Here is a 21,915-nt window from a genome sequence, read left to right as displayed (position 1 = left end):
GAGATATAAGCGTACCGAATGCTTACGCACTCGCACTTATGGTTCGTTTTTTGTTCAGGCCTCGCCTGAGGGGCGGGGCATTCTGCAGTTTTTTGGCATATTATTTTATGCAGGCCAGATAACCTAGAGATGCTTGTGGTTTTTAATTACCTTCAGGGAAGATTGGGCATGAGAAGATAATCGGCGCGTTGAAGTGAGCAAGTAAATGAACTTAATGGGGGTAGCTTTCGCTCTTCGGAAATAACTGAATTTCAGGGTGGTCACGATCCTGTGCCATGAGGAAAAAATCGAAAAGAGACAGTATAGTTTATTATATAACTGTGGGAATTTGTATTTTATACCATTTGAGAAAATGATATCGAAATGGATGAAAAAAGTTTGAATTGTTATTAAATTAATATTTAATTTAGTTAATAAAACTGTTAAGTTAATATTCTTGATAAATACACTACTACCTACATAATTATAACAATGTAAATATTTAACGAATTATTGTTTCACGCTTGTTTCAAACTTAAGCAATCTTAAATAGTTTTTTTAGTTATTTAAAAGCCAACAATTTAATAGCGATGATCTCAAAATAAATGTCGAATTTATTTCAATATAATTTATTATGTAACTGCAGTAAAACATAATTCTACCAAAGTAAATAAATATTAAAGCAATAATTATTATTAATATTATTAATAAGATAGATAATGGATAAGTTATAACTAACTGTTCATACGCCAGTTAGGTATATTAGTTTCAAAAAGATTAATGCTTACTGACAGACATTTGACTTAGCACTATCCGTTGTTAATATTATTCCGTTTCGCTATTGGTCTGACGATTGATTGTGATGGCTTATTGTGAGAAGTAAAGCATCCCTCTAAATGAACTGTTCGTAATTAAATGAAAACAGCCTCGAGTTTACACACTCTCTGTGTGGGCTCAGTACATTTTTAATGGTCATTTACGGGCTTTTTTTCATTTGAAAGCTAATGACCGTTTAGGTTTGAGCTTTTTTACCTGGTTTACATTAAAATATAATATCTCTGAGCTTTAATAATACAAATTGCCACCAATTTTTAAAATTCCTGTATTCATGTATGTAGTACCTTCATATTATTAACACACATTAAATTAACATATTATTAAAATATAATATATTAGTAACTATTGAATAATTTAATAATTTAACAAAAATTTTTGGTTCTTATTCCACTTTTATTAACGAATTCCACGAATATGAATATTTTCGACATAAATAAGTACTAAAAAAATTTGCGTTCTATTCAATTAATCAATAATACCTGCATTGCAGTTCCACCATGAATTTTATTGACAGTTAATACAATAAAAGTAAAAATTTTATGTTGGTAATTATGATTCAATAATAAATATTTTATACTGACAGCATAGCAACCACTAATATTTTGATTTGTAAACTATTTTTTATTCATCGATTAATTCTCGAAATTAAAAAATGTAATTTTCATGTTTTTAACACTATGTAATTCAGAAACATCTGACTATCTCAAAATCAATTTATCGGAATTCGATTGATATTAAGCTTAATGCCGCATGCTATTATATTTTTTCAAGAGTATATTTCTAATATTATTATGTACCTATGCTTCTGAAGTCTTTCCGAATTACAGATTGTGGTTTGTTTTCTAAATATCTTTAATAAATAATAACTACGTGTCCACACCCACGATAGCCGAGATGTTAGCGTTTGAACAAAAACAATAACAAGGCCTGAACAAAAATAAACTATAAGTGTGAGTGAGTAAGCATTCGGCACGCTTATATCTCCGCTCTATGCGTTAGAGTAAGATACAATTTCTACGGCTGAATTAAATATTTTTTTCTAAACGTCAACGATAAAAATGGATTACAATGATTAGATTCACTTAAAAACTGCGAGCACGTGTTCCTGGAATTTTTATTTTTGTATTAAATATAAAGGAAGTGGTAGGAATTATTTTTAACAATTTTTGTGGAACATAGTATGTTGTGTTTAAATTTGATAGCTTTACTGAGAAGCAACACGATGGTACTCGTATAACGTTTCATAGTTAAGTTTATAATAATAATATCGAGGTTCTACTGTGCGTTATATGCAAGCAACACGGCTTCATTTTGCCGAAAAATAGGCGCTTTCTATATATTATCGTTAATCTGAGGTCAATAAACCATTTGTTTTTAATCAACGAATAATTCACAAGATTTAAGAATGCAACCATATTCATTATTGAACATACATAGCTTGAAAACACCCTTAAGAAATATAATATGACCACTAGAATAAACCTTTAAACAATACCTTACGCAATTTAGAAAGCACTTCAGTGAGGACTGTAAGAACCGTTAGTTAATTCCGTCACAATAATTAGATATGACACACATAGCTTAGTGGTCAGCGAATCCCGCTGGGTATAGTATTATTTTTCGATTAAGATTCTTTTAGTGGTTATATTACATTTCTCACTGATATTTTCAAATTATGAAAATTAGTATTTTTTTCAATATGTGTTTGACCCAGGGAGAACTGTTTATAATCATTCTTCTAAGAAACAGTAGGTATGTAAAAATAACCTCCATTCCATTCAGGCTCAAATGCTCAATGGTAAATATTTATTTTATGTAATAAAAATTATAATAATAATATAAGCATGGCTAAAAGTATCTGTTTTTACACATACACACTTGAAGATATCCTTCCGGCTTCCGGTGTTTACTTTGTTATTGCTCTTCTACTTATTTAATTTTCACATCAAGATTTCAGTACAAAAGAAGCACGAAACGCGCGTTTTACACTTTTTTGTTTGCGATTGTTTTGTATTAACCTCTTTTTTTCAAACAAACACAATCACAAACCAGGTTTTATTTCTTTTCGTAAAGGATGTTTTTCTTAATAAAGGCCTGTGAAATAAAATATCATACTTTTTATACCTTTCAAACTAAATATATACCTATATATTTATATTTTATATAGTTTACATTATTTTCCATTAAAATACATACACATAATTATCACGATGTGTATTGTACATTGTATTACGCACTAATATACTTTACCTGTTTCAAACCATTAGTGCAGTACCTATATGCATTATAGTTTTAACGATGTACAAGGTAACACAAAATGCCCAAGTAATATATTAATCGGATGCATTTACACAAATTACATCAAACCCACAAAATGTAAAAAAAATATTACCTCGGTTTTATCCAAGATAATTTTGTTCACACCCTGAAATGAGAGGCCTATTCCTGTATATTCATTTTTTTATTGGGAAGCCATAAAAGGCTTTTAATTATATTACCAATGTTAGCAGATGCGATGCTATAGTATATTTTTTGGATTGGTAGATTTCTACTGTAACATTATAATAATCAAAATGACAATTATTAATAGTAAAGAAGATGTACCTAAGGTTGACGATTAATGTCGCTAAAGAAACACATTACCGTCGGTCTATCTTGTAGAACCCATTTATTATTAATATTTTTTGGTTATAAATTAGATTAATATTGATTGCGCTCATATTATCGAATATCCATAACAAACACGTTTATTCATTTTAAAAATTAATTCATAAATCATAACAGAAAAACTTGTAAACCTCATATCGTAAAATCGTTGTGATCTTGAATAAAGATTTTTTTCTATACTTATTTTTAAAGTTATACTTCTTTTGGCGCGTTTGGGAAAACAGATCAGAGTGCATTTTTGGCATGTGAGGAAGTTGCGCGCGCCGATGTAACACATAATTTCTGTACCTCAGAGGCAGACGGATGCAAGTGCCAAATACCCAATTGTTCAGGAGAGCCAAAAAACAAATTTTATTTTAAACGAATACTCATAACTTCCAAGACAATATACATAGAATGATCATTATTTTTTGTATTCTAATTCAATTAAAGTACTTCTGGAATATGTAAGAAATAAATAAAAATAATACAATTTTATATCTAAAAAAAATAAAATAAAAACGTAGTGTGGATTTGCATCCTTCTGCCTCTAAAGATATTTTGTTAATGTGGATTTGTATCTTATTTACCTAGCCAAAATAAAACAATTTATAACTTTAAAAAAATTATACGTATAAATGTAACAAATCAAAACACATTTTTTTTAAAATTTCATTATGTCATCATCATCAGCCAGAATCTATTCACTGCTGGATGAAGGCCTCGCTAATCTCCAAGCTGATTCCACTTTTCTCGTTCCTGTGCGTTGCGTTGCCAAGTACTTCCGCAGAACTTTATCATTTCATCGATCCAGTGGCCTCTAGGTCTACCTTGCGGACGTTTTGTGACCACTGTGCGATACCACTAGACATGGCCCCCACAAAGGGAGGGCTGATAGGGCTCTAGCCTGGAGGCCCGGGCTCAGGAGGTGCCCGATGTGGCGAGTCGACCAGATAAGTGAGATATACATACATCACAAATTCTCTCTGCTATTTTTCTTCTATAATGTTATTTAAAATAATGTGGTTGTACGATACAATTTTTATTTGTGTACGATACTCGACAACTCCATAATTCGAAAGGATGTATTAAAGTATACAAAAAAACACTACAATATAAACGTTAATTTTACCGCGTACACCATTTGGAAAACGCTACTGTCGAGCATCACACTGCCTTTATCGTTAGCGATAGGTAGGGGGCCCGCCAAAGATCCTTGCCTGGGGGCCCACTTCAGGATATGGGGGCCATGCCACTGGATGACTAAATTTGTCCAACGATTGTCCTTTCTTCGAGCTATGTGTCCAGCCCATTTCCATTTGAGGTTTTTAGCAAACTCTATCACATCAAAAATCCTTGTTTGTTCCTTTATCCACTCATTCCTTTTTTTGTCCTTTTACGTTATGCCCAGCATGCGCCTTTTCATATCACGTTGTGCTACTTTAAGTTTCTGGATCTTTCTTTTACTTAGGGTCAATGCTTCACACGCATGTGGTTACGGGAAGCACACACTGGTTGAACACTTTGCGCTTTAGGTACAGTGGGAGGTCATTTTTGAAGAAATTATTCAGGCGGCCAAAAGCACTCCAGCCTAGCTTTACTTTGCGAACAATTTCATCAAATATACATTCTATAGACACTTGTTGTGCCAGATAGATGTAGTTTTTCACCTGTTCGAGCTGAATGCCATTGATGAGGATTTCTTTTTGGCCCGCAAAGCAGTTGAACATGACTTTATTCTTTGATACATTTATTTTCAAGCCTACTTTATTGCTTACTTCAGCGAGTTCCTGCATTCTGCTTTGGAGGTCTTCTGAGTCTTGAAAACTACTATGTATTGTCATCGGCAAAGCGCAGATGACTCACGTATTCTAAATTTATGGGGACCCTTGTCATTCCAGTCAAGTTGCCTGAATAAGTCTTCAAGGGTAGCTGTAAATAGTTTAGGTGAGATTGTATCACCTTATCGGACTCCTTTGCTGATAGGAAATGCGCGATGGTTTATGGAGATGTTGTTGCGCTACTGTATATATTATTGAAAATATTCATATAGCTCCCGGGGATTCCTTGATTTCTGAGTGCATCGAGTATTGAAAATTTCTTTATGGAATCGAACGCTTTCTCATAGTCTATAAAACCCATGGTTAGCGGCAGTTTGTATTCTTGTTACCGCTTTGATTTCTCTGATGTCTTGGATATGGTCCATAGTACTGTATTCTCCTTTAAAGCTTGTTCTACTGGCTGGTTCTCGTCTAGTACATATTGCAGACGGTTTGAGAGAATTTTATCTTAGTGGATTATTGGATTTGCATCCTTCTGCTTCTAAGGTAGGTATGGCATTTGCATCTTTATGCTACGCCTTATAACAACTAGGACTTGCATCTCTCTACCTCTAATAAATAAAGCCTTTAGCATGACGATTCTTAAAAAAACTCATTTTCCCCAAAAATGGACTTGCATCCGTCTGCCTCTGAAGTACAGATTTATTATTATAATTATAATTACGGTCTCAAGGATACATGCGCATGCGCATAGTGTCATTTAGTTAGTCGTTCAATACAACTCACGTGTTGTAAACATAACCAATATTGTGTCATAATAAATATATTTGTTTATAAACAAATTTCTGGAGACTAACATTCTACACTGTTAATTTATATTCATAAAACTGAATTTATATTGAAGTGTATATTTATTTTTCATTGTAAAGATTGTGTATCAAGATTTGAGGCTATATTTATGTAAGTATTATTTATGAGTAAAATTATATATCAATACATAAATAAATGTTGTGAATGTTGAGTTGGTAAATAATTCAAAAAATATGTTCAAATTTGATTTTTAATAATTCATCGTGGGCCTTTCTGAATCGATTATAACCGCTGTATGGCAAAGATGAGTTTTGGTCCAACACAATTATTAAATTACAATAATCATGTGCTATATGAGACACAGATGAATTGCGAACGTTTTCATCAACCTATTCCATTGTAATATTAATAGACTCAGGTAACGGCTTATTTTGTTTTGTTACCTACGCCAAAAAATAAAACTTCTAACGCGCGTTCATAATTACACACAACGATTTTTTTTTATTTCAAACTTATATTTAAAACATCAACAAAATAGTTTTTTCTATAGGTACCTACATATATTAAAAAAAATGTTTTGGATTTATGAGGTTTGTAAGATAGAACAGCGATATTAAAATTATCAATAACTATCATAAATATTCACAACACAAACAACAGGTACACAAATACTATTACAGGTGTTTTTGTTAAGGCGATGTCTTTACCTACCAGAGGCACCAAGCGGAAAAATACAAACCTTGCAATTTGATACATTTTTTGATAAATTACATTTTCAACTGTATTAATTAATACATATGTGTCTGAAAACATTAAAAAGAAAAGTATTTTTTATTTTAAGACAAAGATAAATTTACAATGTAATAAAATGTGAATTCGACGCAGGACCCCATCTTATTATTACGTAATAATATTTTATGGTTTTATTTATTATTAAAATTTAGTTTATTAAGTTTTATAAACTTTACTTAAGAGAATTTTGACTAATTCATAGTTTTAATATTTTTATATCTACTTTAAAAAACATCGGTTTGAAATTTTATTTAGTATCACTTCCCTCCATTTTGGTAAGTGAGAAACAAACTGTCACTTTTATTTTTAGTATGGTTTTTCGTCTTGATTCGGGATGTGGAGGTGAACAAATAACACACCGGAATGGTTTTGGAAACGGCAAGGTATATTTAAGTTAATATTATATAATACCCAGTTATATTTTTAATAATTTATTTTACGGATGACGAAATGTACGTGTTCGCGATTTAGCTGCTTGCAGCGTTCTGCCCGCCATCTTGTGTTTTGCTTTCAATGAAAGCGTTGTCAAAAAACGGCGAAGTTGCAATATTTCAACGGTCATAATCTACGGCATTGCCGGCTCGGCTCTATTATTATTATTTATTTTCGTAATCAGCGCTTTACTATTTGTTGGATTTGATACCGATTCGGGCCTCTCCAGATACACAAAGACATCCCCAAATGGGGACAATACGGGGGTGTCACATTAGGTATGGTCCCAATATTGAAGTTTTTTTTGATTGATTTTTTTTCTTTGTAGAATGATCATTAAAAAAATATACACCAAAATAATTTTAATTGACACCTATAAAGATCGATTTATATGGATACTTATATTTTCGATTATATTTAAGTCACAAGTGATTTATAAATAGTTTTATATTTTTAAATTAAGGGCAGGTTGCTTCCTGCATAAATTGGACTATTTTGTTACAATAGTCACGTCATAATATTATTAGCTTCAAAAATGAATTTTAAAAATACTCATTTTTATTGTAGTTCACATTCAATAAAATTTGTTATAAAAGCTTTAATAATGCATATTGGTAAGCTCAGCTAATCGTTTAAATCACAAGCTTTTACGAGTATTTATATGGTAAGCTTTCAAAATAAAAATATTTCCATTAGTAATTTAAAAATAAACAATAATTTTATATAAATACATTTTCTATAAAAATGATTACCAAATGCATATGACATTTACATTTTATAATGATACACTAAAACAAAAAGTCATATTCACTAATTTAGCTCAATTATAAATAAGTGTACCCATTACGATACAGGAGCTTCTCAAAATGTTACGTGCGATAATATAATAACTTATTCACCGACAAATAGGTAACTTGTTATTCTGCAGCTGCTTATAATAACAAACGGGGCGTTAAATTTTGCCGAAAGAACACTTCCCGGCATCAATGTCAAAGAGAAACTTAAATAACTGCCAAAGGCGAGATTCAGACTCGCAACCGACTTCAGAGAATGAAAATTCTACTAAATGTACATATATTACATTCAAGTAGTCTAAGCCAAGCATTCTATTTAGACGAATTGTAAAGGTAGATGGGGTAATGGCGCACCCTCATTTCCTAAGTAATTTAAAAACAATCTCTCTATCGTACGAAGGTACAAGCTAACATATTTTCTAAGATCTAATAATACCCAGCATATACTAATTTATTAGTTCTATATCAATGACATCTACCAGCATCTATAATTATTTATTATACTGTTTTTGATATAGGTATCACATAGAAGAATAAAAAAAAATTCTTGCCTCCTTTTCTCTGTGTTTCGGGCTCATTGCAGAAGCTTATAGATTTTTTGAGAATGACATCTGCGACGAACTTATAATGTCTACAAAAAATTATACATTTATTATTATAGACATTGTAAAAAAATATTTTTAACTTTGTATGGAAATATTTTAATAGATATTTATGTACATTATAATTAACTTCACTTTATACTAATATACATAATAATAATATACGTCCTTTAACTCCTTGTCGGTTCACACTTTACAGAAAGCTATAAGCAAGCGATTTTTGAAAATAACCAATATACTAGATTATTTGTTAGGTTAGGTTAGTTTTCATTGTTTTTTTGCCAAAATCAGCTATTAAAATTTCATTCATGTTCATATTGAATCTAATAAAATTGAAGACAGTATAGTATACGGTCGTTTCTTTCCGATAAAAAAGCTCACGGCATACTGTGCCAAGGTGAAATGTTTTAAGTACAATTTACATGTAACCGGAAGCTGGCGCACTCAGATACATGATACAACATCCCGAGATTTGTCAATTGCTCCATCAATAAAAGAAGAAAGAAGTTTATGTCAAGGAAAGATTTCCGACGCGATGGCCTGGCAAAAGGAAATATCCTGACTCAGTACTCTAAGTTCCAAACTTCAAAGTTGCCGTAAATAAAAAAAATGCCAAACTCTGATAACGGATATCACGCCTACAAAATATTATTCACTAAATGTTTTTAGTAAATATTCTCCGTTCTCCAAACTTGAAATTCAGATGTTCAGCATTTACCATGCATTTTAAGATATTTTTGATGAGCAGTTTTCTCGTAGAAGGTTGTTATCCAAAAAAAAATGCGGGCCTACTGATCTATTCATTTATTTTAGAGGATAAATAAATAAAATAAATATTAAGACATAGATGTGATTATATAATAAAAATATTAACAATATGTAATTGCAGCTAAAGATCTCTCAGAAACTTTTTTCTAAAGAGATATAGTGAAAGTGAAGCAACAAAAATGGTCTTAATTTGGAACTCTATTTTTATAAGAAATGAAAATATAATTAATATTAAATTATACAGGTTTATAAAAAGGTTTGTCGATAGCTGTTTTGGTTGTAACAGCATTATCAAGACTATAGTAAAGATAGATAGGAAGGATAGACAAGGATAGTCTTGATAATGGTGTTACAACCGAAATAGCTATCGACAAACCTCTTTAAAAACCTGTAGAATTTAATATTAATTATTTTTTCATTTCTTGTAAAATGGAATTCTACCAAGTAAATGCTAACTCAATTAATCTATTTTTATATTCCATTTTTGTTGCAGTATGGTGTGTATTGAGTGTTATCATTGTTAAAATAGTAATTATACCTGGCAAGAGAGACCGGAGTAACCTTCTGAGCGTGAGCACTCTTCAACGAACAGTGCTGGTCCCTGGCCGATGTTGAGGCTTCCTGCAGAGTCCATCTGGAAGTTCTTTACCATAACTTCTGATCCTCCAACCTCACCTCTGACCAAACTGGCATTGATTTGTGCCAACCTATTTACAAAATACAAATGTACATCAAAATCTAATTGCCATAATAGTCAGAGAAACGCTAATTGACTTGCTTTTCTCTCCACCACCCGCCACACCCTAAAAACCCATTATGTGAATGTATACTATGGCGTAATGAATGTTAGGTATATTCATAAATGAGCTAAGAGTGTCCCAGGAGTAATCTCACAAGACATGGATTAGTGTGCATTTAGTGAGCGTGATTCCTATTTTGTCAAGCTTTGGAAAAAGTTGAGAAATTTTCTCTCCCATGGGCAGATTTTATTAAAGAAGTCAAAGCACACTTGTGGGTGGCGACCTTATTTTTAAGTAACTGCTACTGAAATATTTCCAAGCATAAAAACTGTCGATAATTTACATACAAACATAGGGCCTAGTGATACGCTCAATTAAGACCGATTGTGATACAAGGCGGTCGGTTGGGGAGGTCCATAATATACATCTTAAAAATTTATAAAGATCCGTTCGGCAGACATGGACTTTTTTCAACATTTTCTAGAATTTTTATGTTATTATGTACGTTTTTTATAACACACAACTCAATTTAGTTAACCTTTTTTACCCTAATACTCTTCAAACCAGTTACTGCATAATTTACGAATATAGTTTTGACGAACAGGGATGATTATAACATTATTAATGGAAATATGGTCAGTTGACAGATACCTACACATTATTTTTCCAAGTATTACTTTTTAGTACCTATCTAAAATGTCCTTTGTTATATTATAATAAAAAATAACCCGAAAGATTCTATATTATTTATTGTAGGTATATAATGTTAATAAACTGGTTTGTTTCGTTAACAAAATAGGTAACTTATATTATAAACATAGCATGCCGCGAAAGAATAGTGATTACTATCTAAACACACAATAACAGTATCTAATTCTAAATGTATTATTTTCTGTATACGTTAGAAATACAAAATATTATTCATTGCAATCAATACCCTTGTAATGCCCTTTTATAGAAAAAAGAGATTAAAATCTATCAAATGAGATTGATTTTTCGATATACATTTTGTGTGTGTTAGTTTACGTGCTCATTTGTATGGCTCCATAAAAATTACTGACGACCATTATATTGTACCGTGTACACGACTCATGCATAAATAAATTGTAGGTAATGTCTGGGCATTACTGAGTGATTGCATGGTGGCCAAATTATTATCGTATGATAAGCGTTTAACTTTATACCACTTTGAAAACCATTAAATGTTTTGTGTTACGAATTTAAACTATTTTAAAATAAATTTAACACGTCATTTCATAAAAAGGTAAGGTTGATATTTTCCAGACAGGACTGATTATTTATGATTACTATTATATATTTTCGGTAGATAAAAACGATTTTTTTTTTAAATTCATAATGTCTTAATTTTAAAACTAAACATAATATTTAGTACCTACATATTCCACACAGTTTAATAATAATTATCTTATCAGTATCGGTTTTATTTGCTTCAATATAACATTATGAACTAACTCACATATCTACCTACGTCATACAATTTTACATTAAAGCGGATGAAACAAGATGTTTTAATTTATTAAAACTATGTACAATAACTAGCTAATTTTGTGTTCTATTTTGATTATTTACATTATATCCTTCCACTAAAAGCTGACAGTAAGCACCATTAAATAAAATAATAACAGTGAAAGAATTGGCATGAAATTAAATTCAAATGCGTCTATTTGATAAAAGTTTTTTTTTTCAAAATATGAATATAAATCTAAATACAACCATAAGAGTATAACATATACGCAATAGTACGTTCTTAACTGAATAATTTTGATTACAGTTGATTTTCATATTAAGTATATTATTATAAAAATGGTTTAAAAATCTATTAATTCAGTGATACCCTAAAGGTAAAAAAGTTTCGTATCGTCAAAATAGTTCTGAGAGAGAATTGAAATAATATTGGAGAGGCTGATAATTGTACAAACAAAACTTTATTGGGTAGGTAATTGAAAAAAATATTAACTTCCTTGAGAGCATTTTTTTTAAATACCTACATGTTAGGGGTCTAGGACGATTTGGCTCCGGGATAACTGGGCGCCATGCAATCAAATGAAATTCGAAAATAAATAGACGTTAGTGAATTTCAGCTATTTTTTAAATTTATACTTAATACTATTATTTATATTAAACTTATTATTTAATACTGGTAAGAATTGAAATATGCACAAGTAAATAATGATTTAATTGTGCATACTATGTTTAAGTTACAACGAGAAAATGTTCTATATAAAGCCTTAGGTATGATAATTTTCAAACCGTAATGAAAACATTATATTAATAGCAAAATGAATTAAATACTAAAGAGTAGATAGAAACTGACTAAAATTCCTCGCCTACTACTTTATGTATAAAATCGTAACAAACGTCTATTTATTTCATTCGACAGTGCGGCGCCCAATTCTCCTGGCGCCCAGTTGTCCCATTCCCACCTGCTAGATGCAATATTGTAGATAAATAAAATATATCAATAAACCTACATAAAACGACATAAGTAATGTATTTATTTAGCAAATATAAATTGGTCAAAATTTTATTATTTATATAAAATTTACAATCGGTTATGTAACATTTTACATTTTTAAGAATATAAAATGTACTGTTATATGACGCACCTGGATAGGACAGAAAAAATTTTTTTAAAGTTCATTCAGATCAAACTAAAACCATACTGTCGTTATAGAATGAAAAATATATAATTAGGTATATAGGTATTTAATTTTCTTGAAATATGAGGCTACAATTTAGTACTTTTAGTAACTTAATAAAACTAAAGTGAAATTTATTATGTACATATTAAAGATTGAAATATGCCTACGTATGTACCTTCATTTTTGAATATTAATTAAAATAATTACAGCAAAGTGCTCCAAAATAATATAGTGATGGAATTAGTCAAATGTCGTAATAAGGCCAAAACTTCCGTCGAAAGTGATAATTTATTCTTTAAACTTATTACGAACATGTGTAATACACTTGTATTTTTGCTTTCAAATCCAACAAATTAGATAATTACTTACGAAATTTCTTGGTAAGTGGTATAAATAATTCAGACTCTCACATAATCGTGTAATGGTTAAGTTGTTTTATGTTTATATCACACGGAAAGGTACGCAAGTATAAAAATATATTATGAACAGCGGGAACTATTGAAATGTTGGTGAATTCCCCAGGGTAGCATTTTTCATACTGTCACTTTAGCAGTTATGACTTTTTTTGGATAGAAAAGAATTTTAAAATATCGCACGATATGTTCATATAAAATAATATTATTCGACGTTATATAGTTCACTGGAAATTATTTTAAAGACAATATGTCGTCACCCCAGTTCTAACATTCTGTAAGTACGATTAATTAATCTTGATTTAATCCATATCATAATATTATATTTATTATACAATATTGATAATAATATACAAAAGAATATAATTATTCCATGTAACAACGACGTACGACGATTGATAAAAATATGGCAATATACGGGTAGCTTCTAAGGGTTTTTGAAGTTATACTTATTTGGCGCGTTTGGGAAAACAGATTAGAGTGTATTTTTGGCGTGTGATGAAGTTGCGCGCGCCGATGCAACACATAATTTTTTTATTATTATGATTATATACATTTCGGTTTCCAGGGCACATTCGCATGCGCATAGTGTCATTTAGTTAGTCGTTCAATACAACGCACGTGTTGTAAACATAACCAATATTGTGTCATAATAAATATAATATTATATATGTTGATAAACAAATTTCTGGAGACTAACATTCTACACTGTTAGTTCATATTCATAAAACTTTATTTATATTGGAGTGTATATTTATTTTCCATTGTAAAGATTGTGTATCAAGATCTGAGGCTATATTTATGTTAGTATTATTTATGAGTAAAATTATATATCTGATCATGTCCAATCCTAATAGGATCATATGGGCCTCCACATAGTAGTAGTTTGTATTAACAGATTTTGTTTTTACGAGAAATGGATGTCAGCCACTTGCTCAACCTATTAGATCCATACCCTGACTCACACACAAATTGAAAAACAATATGTGTACTTATATATCAATAAATAAATAAATTTTGTGAATGTTGAGTTGGTAAATAATTCAAAAAATATATTAAAATTTGATTTTTTTATTAATTCATCATGTACACTTCTGAATCGATTATAACTGCTGTATGGCAAAGATGACTTTTGGTCCAATACAATAATTATATTACAATTATTATGTGCTATATGAGACACAGATGAATCGCGTACGGTTTCATCAAACTAATCCACTGTAATATTAATAGACTCAGGTAATGGCTTATTTTGTTTTGTTATGCCAAATACATACATAAGTACACACACGGATTTTTTTTAAATATTTTTTCAATCATTATCACAATTATTATGAACCTATGTGATTATATAATGTATTATAATTCAAAGATATGCCAAAAAGAGCAATTAAATTCTTTTGCTTAACTGAGAAGTTACAAAATAGCAATGATACGACAATAATATTATAACGGCCATGTTTGAAACTTTTTTATAGTAGGTCAATGTTAGACCGATGGTTAAAGTTACCCGCATTGACTACCGAATTCAAACCAATATTTCAGAAATTTATATACGTGGCTAATAATTCAAAAAAAAAATGCATACACGAGATGTTATTATATTAATATAGGTTATATTAATATACTGTTATTAATATGGGTAAGAAATTTCTAAGGTTCGTGGGTGGACTGTATAATAATTTAAATATGCAACGATAAATTGATTCATTTACAGATATCATTAACAAATAATTCTGAGAAACAAAGTACCTGTCTAATTCAACATATTTAGCAAATAAAACAACATATTATTATATTATATATTTGTGTTTCTTACATTTGTACATATTTTTTTTAAATTGTATCAATATTCAATACATATCATCTCTGTCTGAAAGTACTTTTTGTTAGCTACGTATTGTAAATATCCCAATAGATAAAACTGGTATTAACTTATGAAACAGAAATGTATTAATATAATTTAAATAAATGAGTTTGTTATTAAATTACTGTGGCCATAAAATAAGGATTGGCGGTAAGAACGTAAAAATTAGTTATTATAATAATTAATTATATTAATGTTAACTTTGGTGCATATTTGGCATATCTATTCACCCCCACAAAATAAACCATCGGTATGGCAGTAAACAACGTAGGTAGATGCGATAGATGTCGCCAAACCGCTTAGATTGGACATGTCGCTCGTCGAGTGGATAATTGCTGCGCAAACACTGTCACCCGGCGATATCTAAAACGCTCCGTATGGTTACATGATCGACGAATTAATTAGCCATGAATCAAGGATTTCATCTAGCAGTGGAATGACTCGATAAAATAATCTTCTTGTAGCTGATTTTTCAAGATGATCATTCTATAATTTTGAGTAAATATTGCTTCTAGTTAAATTAAACTTGATTTATTAACTTAATGATAATTTAGAGCAGGGATGGCGAACCTTTTTACGTACACGTTCCAAAATTTCCCAAATATTATTTTTTGACTGTGACGTGCCGAGCAGGTTTTCGAGTAGATCGAGCAGGGAAAAAAATGAAAAAATAGTTATAGGAATTCTATTAAAAATGTTCAAAATTATAATCAATTGAGTTCTTGAGTATTATTACTATACTACCTACTTAGTTTGGTTCTTTACAAACAAATTGACACCAAAATTTCTCGGATCAGATGAGGCATCCTCTCGCTACGATGGTCTCAAGCATTATAAAATGATTGTAAATCAATTAAAATCAGAGGTTTGCGACACGGCTTACCCCGCCATCTGATGAGGTCAGTGCTATAATAATATTATTATGTGTGACGCATAAAATATAAATACCTATCTATGCAATTTAAATTAATTATAATGCTTATTCTTCAATAGTATCAGCGGCCTGTTATTTTTTATACAATGCGATCTGTCATTTATGCATGAATTTCGTCGTTTCCGTTTAAAAAACTATAAAAAACCGAAGAAAATACGCATTTTTAATATTATATAGTATATAATATGTAGGCAGTTGTGAAATTTTTTTAAAAAAAATATATTTTAATTTATATATCTATTTTTTTTTCTCTTCACACAAAACATTCTCGCGTGCCACTAGTGGCATGCGTGTCATAGGTTCGCCATCCCTGATTTAGAGTAATAGTGACTTAAGCCGATAGACAAAAATATAGCAACATATCTATACACATATTAGTTGTAAAGATACTAAAACTACAAATATTTTTATTTTATTTTATTTGATAATATAAATGTCGAGTAATAAAAAACATGTGTTAAATAAGTCGAGAAAGTAATAATCATAAAAATACACTTTTTTAATAAACTATTTTTTTATTCAACGAATAAGACACAAGATTTCAGAATGTAACATTCTATATACTGAATATACATAATTTGAAAACATCTCATGCAGTAGAAAAAAAATCGTTTCTACAGAAATTATATATATAAAAATATACCATTGTTGATAAACATTCACCGGCTTTACATAATCTATATTTATTTAGGGTAGTTTTATACCAATGGCTTACAAAGTTGTGTAATTGCTTCCCTTGGTGCAATAGAAGATTCAAAGAATGAGCGATGGAAGGCAAGGATACTATAGCGAATGTTAGGTTGCTGAAAGAGGACAAAAAAAATAGATCCTTTTACGGATAAATTTATATAATATCTGAAAAGCTGATTTTTTATAGAGATCTTTTTAGTTGAAATATTTTACATGTTATGGTTATTTCTGTAAGCGTATTTTAGTTTTTTATCATAAAAATCAACATAAATATATTTTGAAACAAAAAACATAACGATTGATATTCTCTCTAGTGTAAACCGATTGATTTACTATAAAATCAGCTTTCCAAAAATAATATAAGTGTAGGTACCTATATATTATATGTCCATTACAAAAGGGGTAAATAATTCAAATTGGTACATCTTACCTTCTCCTGTATGAATTTATTATGCGTCATGAGACATGCCGTCGGTCCCTATTAAAAAAGTCGTATCTGAAATTTTGTCATTTTCGGATTATTACGTAAAAGTTATTTAAAAACATTAAACGTTTATACCACAATCACAGTTTTTTTTTGTTTGTTTGAAAAATTTCGAGATACTTAAGTTAAAAATGACGATCTACCGAGAGTGTCCCATTAACAATGTCGGTTCTTACCAACCAACATTGTTGGCTGGGCGTGGGTGAGCAAGATGCGTCGGATCTGACAGTTGCTGCTATGTTCACAGGACAGACGGATGTTTTTATAAACGTTTCTATAACCCGTATTTTTATTCATTATGGCAAGCAATAGTTCTCAAAGGATATTTGATGAAACATCTTCGATTGCTCGTACTGAAAAATAGCATTTTGCAGATCCGACTTTTTTAATAGGGACCGACGATGTCACGGTTATTTGTGATCGACGTTATCATAATAAATTTTTGGACGATTGGAGATAAAGCTACTTGATAATGGCCTCTGCAAAAACGTCGAACAAAGAAGAATTAAGAACACGCAGTAAACATCCAAAAATCTATTATGATAGTCATGAAACATTTAAGTTTGGAAAAAAATGGTTCCTCTGCAAGAACTACTTAATAATATATTTATTATGTAAATATATTGGTTCCCACCTTGCTTAGAAGATAGATATTATTATACAACATCAGTATATAGTCACTTGATAGAGTTTTCAGTTTTAGGTATGTCTGCCTCTTCTCCACCTATAACAAAAGATAATATTATGTATGTACCTGCCCTACGGAGTTTTATACAATATTATTCTGTAAAAATCGCGCGCTACCAAAAATCCATTCATCAAATTTTGTCCCTTACAATAACAATGTCTGAAATTTTTTACATGAAAATCATCTGTATGTGAACTTTATTCAATGTAAAACTCCATTGTATGTCAGCCATTTTGAAGGTAGAGATCGGTTCATTCAAGTACTCTAATCACTTATAAAGTCTTTGTTTGTTTTTGTATAAACAACTTCAATAATTTTCTAGCTGGTGTGCGTATTACGTTTAAATTAGTACGTTTTTTTGGTCTGGTTGACATACGTATACAGATCATAAGAAATACTACCATTTTTTTCCCGGATACCAAATAAAAATATTATAGTATTCAAACCATTTGTTTGCTCAGTAAAAAATAAGTAACGAGTTAGCATAATAAATACACCATAAACCAAACATAATATTATAATTATTAATGAAATGAAATAATCATAATTACTTAGTATAATTTACGTTTCCTTTTCTTTTACGAAATAAAAAATAAAAAATTATCCCTTTCCCGTACCTATTATTTAGAATAATTCTATGGTTTCCGGGTAAAAGTACTTAATTGTAATTGTCATTGTAAACATAACCAATATTGTTTCATAATAAATATATATGTTTATAAACAAATTTCTGGAAACTAACATTCTACACTGTAAATTCATATTCATAAAACTTTATTTATATTGGAGTGTATATTTATTTTGCATTGTAAAGATTGTGTATCAAGATTTGAGGCAATATTGTGTCATAATAAATATAATATAATATAATATAATATTATGTTTATAAACAAATTTTTGGAGACAAACATTCTACACTGTTAATTTTTATTCATAAAAATTTATTTATATTGGAGTGTATATTTATTTTTCATTGTAAAGATTGTGTATCAATGATTGAGGCTATATTTATGTTAGTATTATTTATGAGTAAAATTATATATCAATAAATAAATAAATTTTGTGAATGCTGAGTTGGTAAAAAATTCAAAAAATATATTAAAATTTGATTTTTTATTAATTCATTATGGGCATTTCTGAATTGATTATAACCGCTGTATGGCAAAGATGAGTTTTGGTGCAATACAATAATTAAATTACAATTATCATGTGCTATATGACATACAGATGAATCACGTACGTTTTCATCAACCTAATCCACTGTAATATTAATAGCCCCAGGTAACGGCTTATTTTGTTTTGTTACGCCAAAGAAGTATACTTCTTATGCGCGTACATAATATTAAGTACACACACCGATTTTTTTCCCCATTTTTTTTCAATCCTTACATGGAACGGAGTCTACAGGGTTAGTATTATAAAATTAATATACACGAGGGCTTACCCGTTGACGTGACTCACGCTCACTATCGATTTCTGCGACAAAGCTCCCGCTGTTCCGTCTCATAATTTTTGCAAGAGATGCATTAATTTGAAATTCAGTTTACAGCTACTCAACTAGTTGGCGAACTTAGTTAGCAAACTTTCGTCGCCCACTTAATTGGGCGGTGCATTATTCAGCGAATGACCTCGCCATATCGCTAGTTGGGCGGCGAGCTTAGCGCGACAGCCGACTTGTGTAATATTTAAACAAAAACAAAAACTCCGCCGCTGTGAATAACACGGGAAACGTTAGATTGCAGAGTTATTGCGTTCGAAGGCATGCCGAAAGTTAACTTGACACTGTTAACCCATATAAATTTATGACCTGCGCGTGCACATTGTTAAAATGATGTAATTCATTCATTATCTTCGAGGACAGAATTCTGATACTCGCGGTGGATACTGGGTGTGCGGTGAGATAACTTTGTCAGAAACGATGAGATTAGAGAGGGGTCCATATAGTCTCAAAGTGATGATGCGACAACACAAACGATAACCCCTCAAAATCAAACCGCCCCGCATCACACTCGGTTTTAATCGAGTGTATTACGAAGCCTTACGTTTGGTGTGCAAATCATCAGCAGCAAGGCCTGAAAAAAAACGAACCATAATAATTGCGAGTGAGAAAGCATTCGGCACGCTTGTATCTCCGCAATATGCGTCAGAGTAAGATGGAATGTCTACAGCTGAATTAAATATTTTTTGTACACGTCGCCGGTAAATATTGATTTGAATGACTACTGTCATTTAAAAACTGCGAGCACGTGTTACTGAAATTTATTGTTTTTGTGTTAAATATAATGTAAGTGGTAATTATGTTTAGTATATTTAATAGAAAATATGGTATTTAAATTTGGTAGTCGTACTGAGAAGCAACATGATGGTATAACGTATTAAGTTATTAATAATAAAATTGAGGTTCTATTGTTAGTTATATGCAAGAAACATGGGTTCATTTTGCCGAACAATACCCACGCTTTTTATATTAGTGCTCAGAGCAGTTTTTAAGGTACCCAAGTGAGTTCACCACGAACTAAAGTGAGCTTTGACTGATTTGACTTTACTTAATAAAAAATGCTATGGGAGATAAAAGCACGGATAATTAATATTAAAAAAAATAATTTAATGATACATATAATACAAAAACATAATGTGATTAGAGAGATCAGGGTTTCCCAAACTTTTTCTGCAATGGAACACTTCGCAAAACCGGAAATTTTAACGGAACACTTAGCTTATTTTTTAGATTGATTCCGACTAGTTAAAATAAAAAAAAAATGTTATTAAAACACATTATTTATTTAGTAATTACATATTTTTAAATATATAACTATAATATAATATAAACATAAATATATGAATGAATAAAGCACTTAGGTAATGACTTTGATAATTTTGAGTCCTTGAATTGCATATCTTCTTGATATCAGGCACAATATTGGTAAGTTACATTCTAATACGTCGAGCCTGTTCCTGCACCTTGAGTTTGTTGCAGCATAAATAAAAAATCCCGCTTCGGATAAATAGGTAGTAGAAAACGGAAGTAAAACAATCATGGTCCCACATCCTGAAGCGGGCCGTCAGACTGTGATCTTTGGCGGGCCCCTACCTATCTCTAATGTTAAAGGCAGTGACACATCACATTAACATTTTAAAAAAATTGTTACACCTCAAATTAAGGGCCCTTATTCAGTGTATTATTAACTATTTTTTTCTATGATTAATACATCTACTTTCATCATGGAGTTGTCGAGTATCAATATGCAATAATCAAAAATTATTCGTATATAAAATATAATATATATTTATTATAAATATAAAGAAATCGTTCAATTATATCATTTAAAATTAACAATGTTAATAGCCATGAAGTATAATAGCGCCGCAGGCGACTTTTTTTAGCTATCAAAAAAAATATAATTTGTGATGTGTGTTTATCTTACTTATCTGATCAACCCGCTACGCCGGACCCACCCGGAGCCCGTGCCCCCAGGCTAAAGCCCTGTCAGCCCCCGCTTGTGGGGGTATGCAAACAATAATAGCTTGTTTTGAAAAATTGGGATACTCTTCTGACATAGTCGCCCAGAAATCATTTAACCGCTGATCTTCAAATCAGAGTCACTAATTAAATCAATAAAATTTTTATAGTCACGGTTTAGCTGTCACGGAAAATGGATTCCAAACCCAGGAATCGTCCTTACTAGTTTTCATAAAATATTGCAAAAGTGTATAAAATCTTTCCAAACTGTTGCGGAATACCTATTCAGGTTCAGCGAAACACTGGTGTTCCGCGGAACATAGTTTGGGAAACTCTGAGATAGATAATGTGACAATACGACTCGACAGAACGTCGACTGAATCCGAAACATAGCAATAATACCTTTGTCATTTCGCAAAGAAAACTCGTTATTTGAATAAGGATGGCTGGAGCTTACGACTTAATTTACAGCATGCCAAGCTTTAAGAATGATGATGCCACATTACACCTTGGTTAGTAATCTAGAGAATCTCAT

This window comes from Rhyacophila brunnea, unplaced genomic scaffold, assembly GCF_057557595.1.
Source record: "Rhyacophila brunnea isolate RB1 unplaced genomic scaffold, BYU_Rbru_1.0 scaffold_1, whole genome shotgun sequence".
Taxonomy (NCBI): domain Eukaryota; kingdom Metazoa; phylum Arthropoda; class Insecta; order Trichoptera; family Rhyacophilidae; genus Rhyacophila; species Rhyacophila brunnea.
The sequence above is the reverse complement of the archived record's forward strand: the minus strand, read 5'-3'. Positions refer to the sequence as shown.